This window comes from Mytilus galloprovincialis, chromosome 4, assembly GCF_965363235.1.
Source record: "Mytilus galloprovincialis chromosome 4, xbMytGall1.hap1.1, whole genome shotgun sequence".
Taxonomy (NCBI): domain Eukaryota; kingdom Metazoa; phylum Mollusca; class Bivalvia; order Mytilida; family Mytilidae; genus Mytilus; species Mytilus galloprovincialis.
In genome coordinates this window covers 55,670,888-55,684,551 of record NC_134841.1, presented here as the reverse complement: position 1 = coordinate 55,684,551, position 13,664 = coordinate 55,670,888, and the positions used below count along the sequence as shown (strand labels likewise).

Genomic DNA, 13,664 nt, shown 5'->3' with positions numbered 1-13,664 from the left:
ATAAATTTTCACGTTTTACTATATTATGTTAAATTGAACACAACCACACATGGATTTGATAATCTGCAGAACCATATAGAAGAAACTAGTTTATCAGCATAATGGGCGGTAAATAGAACACTAGATGCTCTTTATCTACTGGGTACGTTTTTTGTTTCAACTGCTGTGGGTATTGATGATTTAATATATAATTATATACATATATTTTCGTAAGTATGATGACAGACAAGTTTATCATAAGTATATATATATATATATACATATAACAGACAATTATTTTACAACAGTTGCTTTACACCAATCTGAAAACACTCAATAAATATCCGATAAACATAAGCAATCCTATTTTAAGATCTCGTATTTTCTACGATCTGATCTTACAAATGTGTCAGACTAGGGGCGAGGTTTAGTTTCAAACTTTCGCTGCTTTTTTTTAACACGTTAACCAAATTGGTTATAGGTAACCTAATTGGTTATAGGAACTAGTACAAAACCTGCAAGTTGTGTATTATCTCTTTAAAATTACAGCTCTTAAACAATTAAGACCATTGCATTAGGCAGCATCGACTAATTTAGCGACAGGGCGACCGGATACTTTAAAGATGTGCTTTATGTTTCAAATTTTCCATCAACTTTGCTACATATTTTGTATAATATTATTTTTTTATTCTATCCCCGTTTATCCTAGTACCTAGTACCATTGAAACAACTTGTAAACGAGCAATTGTGCTGTGTCTACTTTTAAATCAATTACCATAAACATTTAAAATTATTCCAATGAACCAATATATTTTTCTAAAATATTGTTGCTAGATTACAAGCTTCTCGTTTTCCCCAAAATATCTTCTTTTAAACGAGAAGCAATTTTCTCCCATTACCAAATAATTTTTTATTCAAAGTTTATTATATTTTTGTGGTATATGTTTGAACGATTGACCACTGCACTGTTGCACTCCGAGGTCACGCTCATACAGCAATTAAGCAACCAGTTTCCGAAAGACAGACAATTGAATTCATTTCGGAAAATTGCACAAACCTATTGACATGATTTTCAGTTTATAACATCGTAAAAAGACATGATCTTCTTCGGAACCTAACATCTATTAAAACATACATAAAAAGGGGAATAAAAAGATAGTATTTACATTTTTAATTGATGTCAGATATGTTTATTACTTACTATAAGCATGTAATCATATTTTGGAACATTTGAATCCAACAAAACCTACAAGTTTGAAATACCAGTGCGTACAAAAAGTGTATATATGTTATGATGGTTAAATATTTGTGGTTATTTTAAACATGTTAAAAAATAACATTAAAACAAGAAAAACTACTTGTTATAAATAATTACCACACCATTTGTTGTTTTTATGACTTATACTTGTAATATTAATAATATTTATAATATATTATGTTCATACTTCTGTCGCAAACAGGGACTAGGCGGCTGTCGACACTTTTCACTACAGAACCAACACAAAAGAAACACTCTTATACATCTAAGTAAACACGAGAGTTAATACGCTCTTCAATTAAAACAGCACAAGTAAAAATATAATATTCTACTAATGTCGTTAAGGGCAATAAGCTTTTCCAGCTGTTATTTATGTTCATTTGATATAGATATGTAAACGTTATATATATTAAAGAAGCTTTTATTTTTAACTTATTGGCGTTGTTTAATGGTTGTCTGTCAAGGGTTTTGTCTTAAATTGAGGATTTCTCTAGCATTTCTTTTTGTTTGACTTTCCTCAAAGACGTTCATTTGTACGTGGGCGTCTTTCCAGTTTCTATCAATAATTGTATAAAAACAGCATCACATTATGATCAAATAGTTTATCGTTTCTTTATTTATTAATTATTTTATATTATTTACCATCAGATGAGAAAAAGACAATTTCATCTTGCATATAGCATTATTCTGTATTCATTTTCGTGCACTTGTCAATTAAGTACTAAAATATCACCAACTCGCGTTCGATGACCCTTTAAATGCTTTGAAAATTAATAAAATTGTGATTAGTGAAGATGATTTCTATTTCAGTGTTTACTTTTTCTAAAAGGTTCAAACAAAACTTGCTGCAATTGATCATAAAACCATGCGTAATTATTTCAATACAAATAGGGATGTTATTGGCTTAATCAAGAAAATTACATGAAAAACTAATTTGAGAATAATGTTTAGGAAACAATCTTTCCTGTTAGTTAATTTCTTGTGTCAATACTGAGATAATATAGAGTTAAAGTACCTGCTTTTAGAGTATATATTTGCCAATATCGAGCGTGACATGGTTGCATAACAAGATTTTTCGGATTTCGAAAACAAACTTAAATTAGATTTCCGGGATAGAAAGAAGTCTAGTTAGGTTTTAAGGTTGAATTATTTTCATTTACAGATCTTTTGTGGAATTTCACTTCCATTTATTTCCTAATTTGCTGTTAAAAGCTATTTAGAAATCGACTTAACAAATTCTGATATTCGAAATGTAAGCAGCTATATATGTCGACAGGTAGTTAAAAAGATTAATTGAATGGTGAACATTTAACCAGCATATTACAACTTTAAGAACTTGAAGCCGAAGGAACATGTCAAAGTTCCTAATTTTTGGTAAATGCATTTTTTTAAAGAGTAAAATGTATTTTATCACGTAATTTTATTTTGACATGAAGACAAAAATAAACAAAACAGTTGCCTTCTCATAATATTACACTGATGTTAAAAAACAAAAGAAGAGAACAAAACAACAACTGAATTATATTGGAATATTTAAAAAGACTATTTATGTTGACTCCCTTTGCATACAATTTGTTGCTATTTGTCGGCAATTACTAGTCATCTCGGATGTTCCAGTAAAACTGTAACGTCATCAGATGAAATATCTGACGCAAAAACGCAAAAGTGTCAATAGTTCAAGTGTCGCAAAGTCTTCGTTCAAGTGTCACAGATTTCGAAATAGCGATAAGGTCTATTGGAAACTAAATTATGATATCTACGGGTACAAGGGTAACAGAAACACAATCTGGTATTTTATTGGCTGATATAGAAACCACTACCTTCGTTGAACTTCTACAAATATTTAACATAAAGCAAAGTCTCAAACAGGAAATAAAAGCAGCGTGGTATGGTGCGTCCATGCCTACGTGTATATAGTAAGGAGTAATATTATAATTTCTCTTGTAAATGTTTCACACACACACAAGGTAAAATTGTAAATGGCAAAGATGCTAAATTGCAAATTGTGCTACGTGTTCTTTTTTTTTTTTTTTTTTTTTGCTTTGTTGTATTATTGAAAGATATCCGGATTCAAAAAGAATATGTTTTCATTTAGAAGAGAACACATAACTTAGCATCCGATAATATGAATTGGTTTTCATAAATTTAAAAAAAAAAACCTACATATAGATTTATCAATATTGTGTCACGTACTCGTTGTAGTGACTTCTGGGTATCGTACCAGAGTTTACCCCTGGATATTGGAAGATGCACCGTATCTTAGCTTTCAATCTTTTAAACTTATATTATGGTCTCTGTCACACAATAACAATATGTGGGACGTTTTTCTGTCTCTAAAAGACCTTGTGTGTCCAGCAACAACCAATGCAAACCTATGCACTATTACACCTTGGCTATATTCAACCTTTGCACTGCTATCCTGTGCACTACTATCCTGTGCACTATCTGGCCTAGTCTGCCTGTGCACTGCTTAACCAGTACTCTCTCTGGTTTATGCTTTACTTGTGCACTTTAACCGCACAGTCGACTAGGCACCTATTAACCGGTGCGTATGTTCCTTTTATATATATCCTCCTGCAATCTTATTCAGGTACGCAGAGAGATTCTTATTCAGAATCTATTTAATCCTTTATAAAGGAAATAATTACCTTCTTGCTTCTTCTAGACGTCTTTACTATTCAACAAGCACCCTTGTTATATATGTGGTGGTGTTTAACGACCTTGACTGGCCTTTCAGCCCTCGCACGGTCGGCTCAGTGCCCGAAGGCGTTTGGTGAGCTTTAAATATTCTGGAGCCATGGGTCAGGAACAAGTAGTGGAGGTCGCAATATGGAGGCCGCCATCTTGGTTTTGGTGAGTTGTTTTTGGTTTTTGACTATTTTGTTGTTTATTCTTCACTAACGGCTGCTTTCAGGGCCAGTTTGGTCAGCTTGGCAGCCCGCTAGCCTCGATGATGGAGTACTGGTAGATGATCTCGGACGTAGTTCGAAAGATGACAGGAAGCATTATCAGGACCAAAGCCGTGAGGCAGTGAAATGAAGGTCGTATCACCCAACAGCCTAGGATACAGCCCTCGGACGTTAATCGGCATAACACTCCCCATAATACAATGGTTTTGGAGTGCATGTTAACGCGGGTACGCCAACCGCTACGTCTATCTGTACGGCATGGATTGGTTTCTGTCATCTTAAGTAGTAAGTCGTTGATATCTAACTGTAAACCCTCATCGAAGATAGCGGGTAAAGGAGAGCTGGCCCAGCACGTCCGTTCAGCTGTAATGACTGAGACGTGACTGATGACGATGAGATTGATACACCTTGTTTTGACAGCACATCAGCTTATATACTAAGGTTTTGGACCATACCATTTAATTTGGACGATACCAGTTGTCTTATTCATATGAGTGTTTATAATTACCTAACCCTTAATGCTAAAACGTTTGAATGACGGCCCTTATGTGTACGACTACCGATCGGAATATTTCCGGGTATGCTAACCACGACCGGTCCGTTACTGATTCTAAATATTATAAATATCCATAGCAATGTAAACAAAACAAAATCGAAAGTAGACAACCGTTCAATTTTCAAACATAACGAGTTCGTATAACAATGTTTCAGCTTGATAAAAGAAATAAGAAGATGAACACTAGTAAAATAAAACAGGTGAACCAAGTTCATCACATTACCCACGCCTCCAGGAAATGCGTCCCCGCATTTATCGAAATCAATTGAGCACATCTACATCAAGTGGACATTTTTCAGTCCCAAACTCTATCCGGGTATTGCCTCTTGCCATGTTATTCAAAAACCACAAATATAAATATAAACTGTTACTTCTTCAGTAACTAACCCCTAGAACAACTCGTAGATGTATGATCTACCCGACATGACAAGATTCCCACTCAACTGTATACTATTGTCTTAACATTGGAGGAAACGTTTCATATGTGCATCGACTTAAACATATCAACTTTATTCTAAGTACCCTTAAATCGTTTCATATCTTATTTCAAATATGCATGCTGACAGATTTTTGAGCGACCAATCTTTAAGTATGAAAACTAACAAGCCAAATGATACATTTGAAAACCACCGAAAACATCAAAAAGCCAAAACCGGTATGAAATAATTTTGCCTAACAACCGGCCACTTATGGACCACTCAAAGAGCTTGTTGAGAGGGATCTTTAACGTGCACAAAGCGTGGTACTCCTTGATTACGGGACCTCGGATTTAACGTCCCCATCCGACGGACACCATATTAAAATATACAACAAAATAACATTTAGATAGTGATTCCTTCACTTTTCCATTACTATTTTTTTTTTATATTTATATACATGATAGGAATATATATACAACAATGAGATCCAAATTATCGAACAAAATCATGAAGCCATGCCGGCTGCTTGGTAACCCTGCGTGGACGCTCTGCGTAGCCTGACTCATCCCTTGAATCACTTGATTGAGGTTTGGCATCTCTTCCTTTCTCAAACTATTGAATAGTTTATTTGATATAAGAGTGACAGTTGCGCCTGTGTCAACGAGAAAACTGGCTTTTATATTTCCTATAGCTACGTCTATATATGCCCCTGCTTCTTTCGTCGAGTTATTTTGAACATTGAGCTTGATTTGTTTTCTCCGCTGTCTTCTTGTTCGAGAATGTACTGGCCTTGCAGAGCCATTCTCATGGTTGCTGTATTGACCGTTCCCGTTGCCACCTTGCTTTCGTAGCCTACATTCTCCTTAAAATGTCCATATTTACCGCAATTGTAACATTGCTGATTCTGTTTCCATTCCGGATCGGCAGTGTTTCTTTGTCCGCTGTTTTTAAATTCATTTAACTCCATTCGAAGTGATTCTAATTGTTTAGTAAACGAATCCATCATTTCTGTAAACTTATCGTCCTTAGATAATTCTTCTGTAATAGTATCTGCATGCGTAGCCCGCATCTGAGGTTTTACAAAATCTTGTCTTTTCTCTGCTTTGTAGAACGCCTCAAGTTCGACAGCTAAACAGATTGCTTGGTTTAAGTTTTGCGGTCTGGATCATTTAATTTTTATCCTCATCTCACTATCGTGCAATGCATCTAAGAAATAATCCTTTGATAATGTTTCTTTTACTTCAGTGGGTGCTAGTGGGTATGCTCTGTTTACTAATCGCCGTATAGTTTGTCCTAGTTCTGGCAAGGTTTCACTTGCGCGCTGGCGTCTCTCCTTTAATTGAACTCTGTATAGTTCGTTCTGATTTGGAGGAGCAAAACGCTCTTCTAATGATTTCACTAAGGTCTCATAATTCATTTTCTTATCAGTTGGTAAATCGCTGAAGACACTCTGTGCGTGCCCGCGAAGGGCAGCGGCAAGGTAAAGCCCCTGTTCATATTCGTCCCAATTATTGATGATAGCACATGCTTCAAAGTGCGAAATAAAATCAACCCACTCGCCAGACCCATCATAATTGGCCAGTTTGATTTCTCTTCTCGTATTCTTTCCAGGCGTGCGTACTTTTTCCTGGTTATTGACAGCATGTTTTGCATTCCTTTGGCTAGGTCTTAAGATAGGAGAAATCTTCACTGAACCTCCGCTACTGGTACCGGGCGTGGCGCTAGTTGTTTTGTAATGCCCTTGCTTAGAACGGGCTCCATGTTCATGCTCACTTGCGTAAGGTCCAGACAATGTTGGAGCATTATCAGCTCGTTGAAGCTGTGTTTGGACTGTGCGCTCTGTGACATCGCCGAAATCCGTGCGCCTCGTCTGAACAATACCAGAATCTGTCAGGTTTCTAGGTTGCTCTTTTGGGGTAGAGTGTTGTGGTGTCAAAAACCTAGGATTTTGAGTTTGTCTCAACTTCTCTTTCTTTTGCTTTACATTTTCCTCTAACGTACTTATATGCTGTTGTAAATCGTCCATGTTTAAACAAGTATCGGTGCACTTGACAATATCCCACCGCTGCCACCAAAATTATGTCACGTACTCGGTGTAGTGACTTCTGGGTATCGTACCAGAGTTTACCCCTGGATATTGGAAGATGCACCGTATCTTAGCTTTCAATCTTTTAAACTAAACTTATATTATGGTCTCTGTCACACAATAACAATGTGTGGGACGTTTTTCTGTCTCTAAAAGACCTTGTGTGTCCAGCAACAACCAATGCAAACCTATGCACTATTACACCTTGGCTATATTCAACCTTTGCACTACTATCCTGTGCACTATCTGGCCTAGTCTGCCTGTGCACTGCTTAACCAGTACTCTCTCTGGTTTATGCTTTACTTGTGCACTTTAGGTAGCACTCCACAGTTAGAAAATAAAATTAAAAATGAGCCACAAAATGTTTTATCATCTCCTATTCCTGGATTTCTAATACATTAACCCAACTGTTTGTGTTGTACATGTGCATATGTATGTAATCAGTATATTCCATAGATTTGATTTTCAAAAGTTAAAAGAGTGAAAATTAATTCCTTATATGTGTATCCATGGCAACATTCTGCATTTATTTACCATAAAATATTGCAAAAAGGGGGGTTGACATGTCACATATCCCCCCAAAAGTTGGATCAAACTAGAATTTCAATGCCTTTGAGTTATACCTTTTTAGAAACTGTTTTCATAAATCTTCCTAATGATCAAATAAAAAATGGGTGTCTTTCGCCTCATTTTTTCGTAAAATCCAATCACAAAGTTCGTGCGATAAAAAGTTGGAAAAAAACATTACAATAATTGCCGGACCAATGTATGGTAGGGACATGCAAATACGGACTGTCATGCAGAAAACAGCCTATATTACATACTTTACATAACCTTGATGTTCATATAAACCCAATACAAAGGCTATTTTAATACTCAGCTATCCAAAAATGATTTTTATTGCACACTAGCTCTCATATTTGAAAAATCCACAGGGGCCAAAATGCGAAACTACACATCTAACTGTGGAGTGCTACCTTAAGGTGAAATTTTTCCCCTTCTGCTTCAATTTTTATTATATTTTCTGTGTTCTACTAGCTGTTACGATGAAAATGGTACCTTAGTTTTTAAAATTGGTTCAGTAATAAAGATTTTATGAAGGTTAGCAGTTGATGTTGAAACGCGACAAAAAGTGATTTAAAAATAAATGCTGGATCATAGTGAAAAACTTCAAGTCTGTCTCATTTTTGGGGTAAATTTCTAAAACTTTTCCCATTATCTTATTTAAAATCATAAAATTACCTTCAAAGAGGACAAATTGTACAGTTTTAAGGTATTTGAAAGCACTTATAGGTCAATTTTGCTGTAAATAGCATACCTAACCTTGGTTTAGAAGCTCTCAAGCAGGGTATAAATTTCTAGCAGTACTGGCATCATTAAATTTAATTAATGTCAAATTATAATATAAAATCCTGCTAAAAATGTTTATTTGACTTATTCGCGTTCAAAAATATAAAGCAATACATTCTGAGGATATCATATAAAGCGCAATCTTTGGTTACAATGGCGAAGCTAATGGAGTACAAATTTGAGACCGCAACATGTCTAAGTGTCAAAATGTGTATATTTGGTTGCTAAGGACAGTAAACAATAAAATAAACATAAATTGCATTCCTAACAGATTTTTTACCTTCAGAACTAAAACAAGAACATAAAAGACTAAAGATTTGTGGTAAATTTTATCTTAAAAAGTGCATTTCTGTGCTTTCTGGTGTGCCATAAGGTAGCACTCCACAGTTAGAAAATAAAATTAAAAATGAGCCACAAAATGTTTTATCATCTCCTATTCCTGGATTTCTAATACATTAACCCAACTGTTTGTGTTGTACATGTGCATATGTATGTAATCAGTATATTCCATAGATTTGATTTTCAAAAGTTAAAAGAGTGAAAATTAATTCCTTATATGTGTATCCATGGCAACATTCTGCATTTATTTACCATAAAATATTGCAAAAAGGGGGGTTGACATGTCACATATCCCCCCAAAAGTTGGATCAAACTAGAATTTCAATGCCTTTGAGTTATACCTTTTTAGAAACTGTTTTCATAAATCTTCCTAATGATCAAATAAAAAATGGGTGTCTTTCGCCTCATTTTTTCGTAAAATCCAATCACAAAGTTCGTGCGATAAAAAGTTGGAAAAAAACATTACAATAATTGCCGGACCAATGTATGGTAGGGACATGCAAATACGGACTGTCATGCAGAAAACAGCCTTTATTACATACTTTACATAACCTTGATGTTCATATAAACCCAATACAAAGGCTATTTTAATACTCAGCTATCCAAAAAGGATTTTTATTGCACACTAGCTCTCATATTTGAAAAATCCACAGGGGCCAAAATGCGAAACTACACATCTAACTGTGGAGTGCTACCTTAACCGCACAGTCGCCTAGGCACCTATTAACCGGTGCGTATGTTCCTTTTATATATATCCTCCTGCAACCTTATTCAGGTACACAGATATATTCTTATTCAGAATCTATTTAATCCTTTATAAAGGAAATAATTACCTTCTTGCTTCTTCTAGACGTCTTTACTATTCAACAAGCACCCTTGTTTTGACAGCACATCAGCTTATATACTAAGGTTTTGGACCATACCATTTAATTTGGACGATACCATATGTCTTATTCATATGAGTGTTTATAATTACCTAACCCTTAATGCTAAAACGTTTGAATGATGGCCTTTATGTTTACGACTACCGATCGGAATATTTCCGGGTATGCTTACCACGACCGGTCCGTTACTGATTCTAAATATTATAAATATCCATAGCAATGTAAACAAAACAAAATCGAAAGTAGACAACCGTTCAATTTTCAAACATAACGAGTTCGTATAACAATGTTTCAGCTTGATAAAAGAAACAAGAAGATGAACACTAGTAAAATAAAACAGGTGAACCAAGTGCATCACAATTGTAGTTTTAGGCCAACTTGAGACCGTAAGAATTTAAACATTTTGTCACATACAGGCAGAGAAGTGCTCATTTGTTGCGTAAAAATCAAAATCTCAACACATAAACATGTGATATACTGAGAATTTTTTTTGAAAATTGCCTCGCTGTGAAATACATCTATGGTAAATTGGCGTTATTTCTATGTACAAAAATATTGAAATGGTCATCCCGAAAACAAAAACACTGCAATTTAATAACAAAAGGCTAGTATGATAAATATGACGAAGAACTGTAGAAGTCCATTCACCAAAAAAAAAAAAAAAAAAGAAAGACCAATCTGATTTTGTTATCCTTTATGACTCTATTGGTAAAAATAATCCTTTAAACGTGTGGGTGTGACGTCACATTTCAAAACCCTGCAAACTGAATCTTACACCAGTTGCAGAAGAGATGCGAAAGATACTAAATTCTAATGCAACAACGTTTGTAACGTTCATTTTGATTGGATAACGTCACTTTCTTACATGGCATCAATTCACAATTGATGCTATGGGACGTACACGCAAGCGCAGACGGCATATGACAGATTTTAAATACATGTTTTAACGTCGTTTTCTGTCAGTTTCATTAGAATGGAGATAACAATATTGTATTTTAAGCTCCGACGGCATCAATTTGGGATTTGATGGTCGCAAATACCCGTTTACTGTCTCCGCTAACGCGTCGCCAGTAAACTTAATTTGCGACCATCAAATCCCCAATTGATGCCGTCGGAGCTTAAAATACAATACAGCTATCTCCTAAGGGACATTCAAACTCAGAAGCCAAGGAAAACCAGACAAAGTCATGATAAAAAGAACAAAAAGACAAACATCAGCTTACAACAATAAAGAAAACAAAAGACTGAGCAACACAAACTCCACTAAAACCGGTGTGATCTTAGGATTTCCAGAACAACAATTCCCTTTATTTGTAGTTAGGCTAAAAACATATTTGATTCAATACATAATATCAATATCGTCGATGTTAAAAATCAAAATTTACTATAGTGTTTGACAATTTTTTTTTCTTATGGCTACGAATATGGATGACATACATGTAATTTATTTATAAATACAACAGCACCATGGATGTCCTATTTTTGGACGGATTTGAATGGACTGGTTAAACTTTTAACCCCCAATCGACAAACAGGACCAAATATTGATGTTTAATGAATATTTAATCGGCTTATATGAATAAAAAAATATAACTCAAGCACTAGAAAGATAAGTGTTGGATTACAACTTTTAATGTTTTAGGATTATAGTGCTTATACATATAAGCTGATTTATTAAGTCATGAAGACATGAAAGTCAAGATTTATTCTATTCATACGAGTTTCTAAACGTGTAAATCCCTGTAACTGGCGTACTCAAATTAGGTTGAAGCAAGACAAATATTGTCATTTTCAAATGAAAACATATAGATAAATTTTATTTATGTCAGTAATATATGAAATAAGTGAAAGTCATTATGTAAATATTTTTGCATTTACGATCAATATTGTCACGATGTGAATGAAATTTAATTTTTCACGGATAAGGAGTGATCAATGCCCTGAAGTAAGTTGTTATCAATATACTATTGAAATTTTTCTGTTGCTATTAAATTTTACCTTAAGGTTGCACTTTTTTAATGTTCATTTTTGATTATTTCATCAAGTCAATCAATGAAACACAATAGTATCTTTTTGCAATTTTGTGTCTGTTTCGACTTCGCTTCTCCTAGGTTACTCCATTTGGCGTGAATATGAAGAGAAAGATGTTTATATTAGTATAGAAAGGAGAGCATTATTGTACTGCTTTGAAGAATCATTTGTATAAATTCCTTCGAATATTAAAGTACACATGGTTTCATCTAAAGATGAAATAAACAGTAGTAAATAAACTATTATTATGAAAGTTCAAATTGGTAAACTAGTATACTAGTAGATAGTAGTTCTACTCCAAAGTTTCAACCGTTTTTCCTGAATCTTTTTACAGCTTGTATTATAATTATATATGCGTTACCTATATTTATTAATGTTTAAAAAAATAAAACACAAGCAGACACAAATACTGTTCTGTTTGCTTGTGACGGGTCACACATTTGGAAAATGTGAATAAAATAAAACGTAGTGGTCTTAAAATATAGAAATGTGTCTGCACAATAGTTGTTATTTAAACAAAGACTATGAATAGCATGTAACTAACCACCAATGACTAAAAAGAACAAAACCATTATTAAAATGTGATTGACTTAGGACAGGTATACATGACTATACGACCCCAAAAATACCAGAAACACTTTATCAAGCAGTAACTTGTCACGTAAAGAATTTCTGTGTATGTCCAACTAGAATGTTGGTAGATTAACTGCAAAGCCATCTTATTAAAATAATAGCAAAAAGATTGAAGACTGTTACACGTTAAGTGGCTTATATTTCATGCATACGGTGGAGGTCACTTCTGACCTACCATTAGATCTGTCAGAATAATCTGTCATAGAACTGTTCTAACTTGTCCTAGAACAGTTCTTCATGTTCTATAAAACTGTCAGAACCAGTTTTAGGTAGAACTGTCAGAATCAGTTATGTGTAGAAATGTCAGAATCAGTTCTAGGTAGAACTGTAGATCTGTCAGGATCAGTTCTAGGGTAGAACTGTCTAAAACTGTTCTAGGTAGAACTGTACAAATCAGGTCTTGTCGTAGAACTGTCAGCATAACTGACTAAATCAGTTGTAACCATAGAACTGTCTAAAACTGTTCTCGGTAGAACTGTACAAATGAGTTCTTATCGTAGAACTGTCAGCAGAACTGACTAAATCAGTTGTAACCATAGAACTGTCAGCAGAACTGTCTAAAACTGTTCTAGCTGTAGAACTAACAAATCCTGTCAGTTCTAAATGACGTCACTGCAGTTAGGGCATCTCGAGAACGGTTAAAACAGTGCTGTGATGAGAATGTTTTAATATATACTATATTCTTTTGACTTATTTATATATATTAAAGACAAAGAGTTCTTAAAACTGTCGTATAGAACTGTCTAAAACGGTTCTGTCTTAATCAGTTCTAGGTAGAACTGACCAAATTAGTTCTAGGCTAAAACTGTTCTATAGCTAGAACTGTCTGAACGGTATCAGAATGAAAGTTCTACATACTGTCATTTTGTGATTTAAGAACAGTTCTCCTGACAGATTCTGACAGATTTGATGAGAGGTTAGAAATTATCTCCACTGTTGTAACTAGACCATTACATGATAATGACATACGAATAATCTATTCAGTTTTCTTGACTAACAAAAAAAAAAGCCACATGTACGGCAAAAATGCAGGCGTATCAGTTTAAACTGCAAGACAAAAGGAAAAACACACATAAATAATCACATGAACAAAAATTAGCATGACATCTTGAACTCTGAACAACTAAAAGCAACAAGAAAGAAGTTGAGCTTTTACATGTAATACTTATCATAACATTATAACTCGGGTAACAGAATTCTGGTAATTCGTAGTGATTTTT

General features: G+C 34.4%; 1 protein-coding gene across 4 annotated transcripts in view; it reads right to left on the bottom strand.

The window, feature by feature from the left end:
- LOC143072480 (C-C chemokine receptor type 1-like) overlaps window positions 1-13,664 on the bottom strand; it is a 123,492-nt gene that overhangs the window by 93,640 nt on the left and 16,188 nt on the right. The window lies entirely within an intron of this gene.